The following is a 5,372-nucleotide window of genomic DNA, read 5'->3' as shown; positions in this document are numbered from 1 at the left end:
ACACTCAGCGAGTGCCTAGCAGCAAGGTGCTTCCCTTCCGCATGCTGCTGTGTGTCTGCACCTTGGGCAGGATCTTCACCATGGATCTTCCTTCAGTGCCGTGACATGGCCACATCAGCAGTCAAGTCAGTTGTGCAGGCTGGACCCGGGCTGTCCACAGCTGCCTCTCTCTCAATCTCTGCCTATGCAGAAGTTCCTTCTAAAAATGGATGCTTTCAGAAAGTGCCTTCATCCTAAACTCTAAGTGCCACCTGTATCAAGGAGGTGAGAGTCAGAGAAATTCTTTCATTTTAAACTCTAGTGGGCCCCAGGCTGGGAGGAGGAAGGAAGGGGTGTTTGTAGAGAGGATGTTGCTTTCTATTTGTTATATCTGCCACCATTACCATTCTTATCTGCTCTCCCTGCACTAGCAGGAATTTCAACTGTATCGAATACTACTACTCTGACAAGACTCATCTCCTAACTAACGCAACTAATCTTGCTTTAGATTTCATTTATTTCAGATCCTGATACATTTCTGAATGTTGGAGATGAAACAAAAGCCAAGGAAGAGACATTTGATTCGCTATTCATGGTAAAATAGCATATGATGAAATCACAGTTTGGACAGCATCTCTAGCAAGTGCAATTCTCCTTCCCATCATGTTCAGTATTGACTCAGGGAGCGGGTGCAGCTTATTGAATCACTCAGGTCACTTCCTGTAACAAATCAGAGTTTTTTTCTTGAAGTCTCCCATCTAAATCAGACCCAGAGCTACCCTGTTCAGTCTGAGATCTGACAGTAGCCCAAGGATATGTGGCTGCAGACAAAATGAACTGAACCCATGGTGAAGCCATATTTTATGCATATTTTTAATTTTAAAAGGAAGATGTGTATAACCCAGCACAGTACACATCTGCTCCCATTGTTTATTGATACATTTTTCTACTGAACACAAGAGACTGAGCTTTTCTGTAATATCTAATAAGCCAGTAGCCTTTTTTTGTCAGGAAGTTACCACACAGGGGTAGGATATAGGTAATAAAATGGTAATAAAATATATACTAAAGATCTCTCTCTCTCCCCCCCCAACCGCCATAAACATACACACGCATACGTGTTTTTAACCTCTTCTCATCAGTGCAGAGGCTTTTCACTGGGCAAATTCATCTAGTGGAAGATAAACATACAGGAAGGGTCAGTGCTGATTGATACATGTGTAGCATTCACTACAGGAAGAACTGAAAGTTTAGAACAATCAGATTATAGGCAAGCATGATGTGCAGAGTGCCCTGGACACAGTTCACACCAAAGGATACAGAACAGGAAAAGTTACAAATTTGGGGCCTGGATTCACGAAGGGCTGAAGAGTCTCATTGCCTCTTTCAATGCCGAAAATCCCAGAATCAGGCCCCACTGGGCTCTCGAACCCTGCAGGTGCTTAAACTTGCTTGGTGCCTAATTTTTTTTTGCAATAAAAGTATCTTAAGCACTTCTGTTTTTGCCTCTGAGCATGCACAGTGCAGCCCCATGTGAGTCTTCTGGACGCCTAAGCCCTAGACTGATGCACAAACTGGCAGAAGACAGAAGCCCCTCCCCCTAACTCACCTGTAGAGCCTGATCCACTAGAATTGCTCAGACCTCGCCTTCTGAATTGGGGCCCTGTAGGCAAGCTTACACAAAATGGCAGGGTGGGGGAGGAAGAGTACTGCTCCCTTATAACTTTTAGCCCAGTAGTTAGGGTATTCACCTGGGATGTGGGAGCCCCTAGTTCAATTCCCCCTCCACCTGAGGGAGAGGGGATTTGCATAGGGATCTGCCACCTGTCAGCTGAGTGCCTTGGCCAATAGGCTATAGGATATGCTAATGTGGGGCTCCCTCAGTCTCTCATATTGAAGCTGTTCCCCACTGGATAACTTAAAAAAATCATTGGCGCATGGGGGGCTGGATCCTTGGTCTCCCGCATTAGTGCTTTAACTACAAGGCTATAACATCCTCATGCTTGCTTGCTGTCTCTGGCACAGTGAATCTTTCATTGTTTATCCACTGTGGGACAATTTCAATGTTCTACCAGAAAAGTTCGTGTGCTGTTCAGCAGCACAGTTATTTATTCAAATAGCTTTTAAAGAAGATTTTGGAAGCAAAATATGCAAGATCGTTCCCCACGAAAGTATTGGGCCTTCTCAGTATCTCACCTGTGTCAGGGACTAGAACCGCAGACCTTATAAATAGGTAATAAAGACTAATACTACCTAGCTCTTATATAGCACACTGCATAAGTAGCTCTCAAAGCACTTTATATTTGGCAGATGGGGAAACTGAGGCAAAGAGATTTGCCCAGGCTCACCCAATATGTCAGTGGCAAAGATGGCTATAGAACCCAGCTTTCCCTGAAGCCCAGTCTAGCATTCTATCCCCTAGATGTGTACTGATTTCTTATCCTATTATATAGTCCTAGCTGCCTATGTTCGATTGGTCTAATATAATTATTTTTAATTAGTCAGAAGATGTGTGGCATCAGGTGGCTTTTGTAAGTCTTCAAAATCATGTTCTTATGTACGGCTTATTAAGGCACATTTAATGGGATTGTTAATAGATACCTGGGGTGCATTGTGAGGAACCAAGCCAGAATCCTTCTCCGGTCATATATGCACAGTAATGGGGCCATAAAACCAATACACTGGAGTGCAACTACTTACTCTATTTATGAAAATATCAGGGAAGAAGAATTGTGACTAGCCATAAGGAACTATTGGATGCAATGGCCCACCTGGGGGCATGGCCGGGGAGAAGGGTTGTGTGGGAGAAATAGTGATTCTTCAGCACTAATGGAACAGCTGCTATGTACATATAGCTCACTGATTCTGACATATTACATACAGATTGTCAAGGCACTGATTCCCTACAATGGATGAAAGCCTCATCTCCCTGGTGCTGTGCACTCCTGGGCTGCTATGCAAGCCAGCAACATTTGTTTGTTTGTTTTTACCCACAAGGTAGCAAGACTGCTTGATTTTATTATTTTATATCACCAAGTGTGCTAAATGGTTTGGAGACAGATAAAAAAGTCAAATCTCATCCCAAAAACATACAGTTCAAGTGTGGGTTATGGAAAAGGTAACACCTGAAGGGTAAAACACAGCTTGTTATCCTATTCATTATTTGTTAATGCATTAGCATCTAAGGATAATAAAATGTTTCAAGATTAGAGGCCTTGTTTAAGAAGAAAATTTGCAAGGGCACAAAGGAATGAGGATGGAAGCAAGTTGCATCAAGGCAGAAAAGGGGCTGCAGCTGCAAGGTGCCAGGTGGAAGGCACTTTGACTATTGTGATACATTAGGGAAAGTGGTGCAATTTCAGCCAATTACATTTACTCAACATGCAAATTCTATTTAGCAGAGAGTACAAGGGGGATCCCATTTCCACGAACACTCTTGTGTGTTTGCATCAACAGTCTTGCCTCTTAAATTATTTCCAAATCCATTATTCTCTGCTTGAAATAGGAGCCTTTCAAGCTCTTCTTGTTTCCATCCATGGTTGCTGGCTTGCCCATGCACTTCCTGAGCTGAAAATATCCATTTAGCCATTAGAGATTTCATGTATTCACTGTAACTGTTCAGATTTCAACTAGGCAAGCTGTGCACATGGAAATTCTTTTTCATATCCGTCTATATACACTTTTTATTCACTCCCATTCAGTTTGTGTTGCCTGCTTTGTTGATTTGCTCTTCATATGTTACAAGCATTATACACAGCATGGCTGCATATTAGGCTATACATTTCAAGAATTATAATATTGTATATCTGGAAATCTGCAGATATAGGATAAATAAAGTCCAGGGAAGGGTCATCTATATTTACCCTGGAAAAATTAATAATACCATGCTTTTATATAGCACTTTTCATCACTAGATTTCAGAACACTTCATAGTCAAGTATACTTAGCCTCACAACACAGCCTCTGTGACACAGAGAAGCATTATTATCCCCGTGTGTATGAGTAGGGAGCTGAGGCATAGAGAAGCTAAGCAACTTACCCAAGCTCACCGAGAAAGCCTGTAGCAGAGCAAAGACTTGAACACAGCTCTTTTAAGTTCTAGGCTAGTGCCCTAATCATTTCACCACCCTTCCTCTCACCTGTATGGTTCACTGCCTATTCAGTAGTGTTTTCAGGTGTGGCTATGAGGTTCTGGGAAGGAGATTAGATTTAAAGTGTGCCAAAGACCCAAAACAGAGAACTATATGACTTTAAGAGTAAGATGGGACACTTCTTTCTTTATGCACCCTAAGCACAATGGTCTCCGAGTCCTGCGTGGGGGGTGTCCAGCTTAGTCATTCTCTGGTCACAGACCTAGCAGAAATACAATAATCAGACTCCTGGTATGGTGAGTGGAGATGGAGTTTTGGAAATCGTGATCCTTTTTTGAGTAACTGGGGATGAAGGTGCTCAGTGCAAAGGCTGGCATTCAGGGGTCTTTTGGCCCTACTATTGCAACTGCCAGTCAATCCTGGCTCTCACTGCCAACTAACTCTTATCAGCCAAATATGCTGGCCAGACTCGAGCAGGTTTAACTAATCACCCAACTAACTGTGAATCCTACTTATTATTAACATAGCTGAGGCTTGAAATTAATCCTTGTTGCACACAGGCAGCAAATATACCTGATGAGCTCAAAGGGAGCCTTACCTTCAGTCAAGCCAGTAGGAGCTCTGCCAAGCTGGTCCCAATCTCCATCTTTAAGATCCCTTTGGAATGCCATGGGCAATATTCAGGAGTAGGAGAGAGGCTTCCAGAAGCCTCCACACATATCCTTTCAAAGCCAAAGGCATAGAGTGATGCAGGATATATTACGCAGACTTGATTTTGTAGTGAGATTTGTTTTGTTTCATTTCTTGTCTACGTATGCCATGGAGACTCCATTAATGCTGACTCAAGGACCAGCTAGTGAGCATTTGCTGCAGAAAAAAACAAAAACAAACAAACAAAAAACCCCACACACTTGGCAGTTTTCACTATCACAGAGACTAAGATCCAAATTTCACCTTAAAATTGGTATGTTCCCAGTATTGAGACACTTCAGGCCTGATTCTAATTACAGCAATGAGAGTCAAGAATACTTCCAGTGAAGTTAGTAAAGCTACCACAAATATAAAACAGGTCTGAGAGGAAAATCAGGACCCTAGAGCCTGCTTTTTGAAGGTGTTATGCACTCACAACTCCATTTGAAGTTGGCAGGAGCTGCAGGTCCCCAGATCCTGTGCACAGTCAGACCCTACCTAGGTTTATCAAGCTGGGCAGCCAAAAAGGATGACAACCAAAGAGAGTGACCACTTTTGCCAACTTGGACATAAGTGACCCCCCCCCTTCTGTGATATGTTTGTCTGTAAATG

At 42.8% G+C, this 5,372-nt stretch overlaps 1 long non-coding RNA gene across 2 annotated transcripts; it reads right to left on the bottom strand.

The window, feature by feature from the left end:
- Positions 1 to 280: 280 nt before the first annotated feature.
- LOC137165353 (uncharacterized) lies at positions 281 to 4,871 on the bottom strand. 2 transcript variants are annotated; one of them, XR_010923344.1, is made up of 2 exons: positions 4,669 to 4,871; positions 281 to 699 (listed from the first exon to the last, which is right to left on the bottom strand). It is a non-coding gene; the product is annotated as an uncharacterized lncRNA (long non-coding RNA). The 2 variants fall into 2 exon arrangements; XR_010923345.1 differs by lacking the exon at positions 4,669 to 4,871 and adding an exon at positions 1,589 to 1,643.
- Between the last annotated feature and the right edge of the window lie 501 nt (positions 4,872 to 5,372).

This window comes from Emydura macquarii, unplaced genomic scaffold, assembly GCF_026122565.2.
Source record: "Emydura macquarii macquarii isolate MOO-44397 ecotype Brisbane River unplaced genomic scaffold, CSIRO-AGI_Emac_v2 contig_2768, whole genome shotgun sequence".
Lineage (NCBI taxonomy): Eukaryota > Metazoa > Chordata > Testudines > Chelidae > Emydura > Emydura macquarii.
This window is presented reverse-complemented; position numbering and strand designations above follow the sequence as displayed.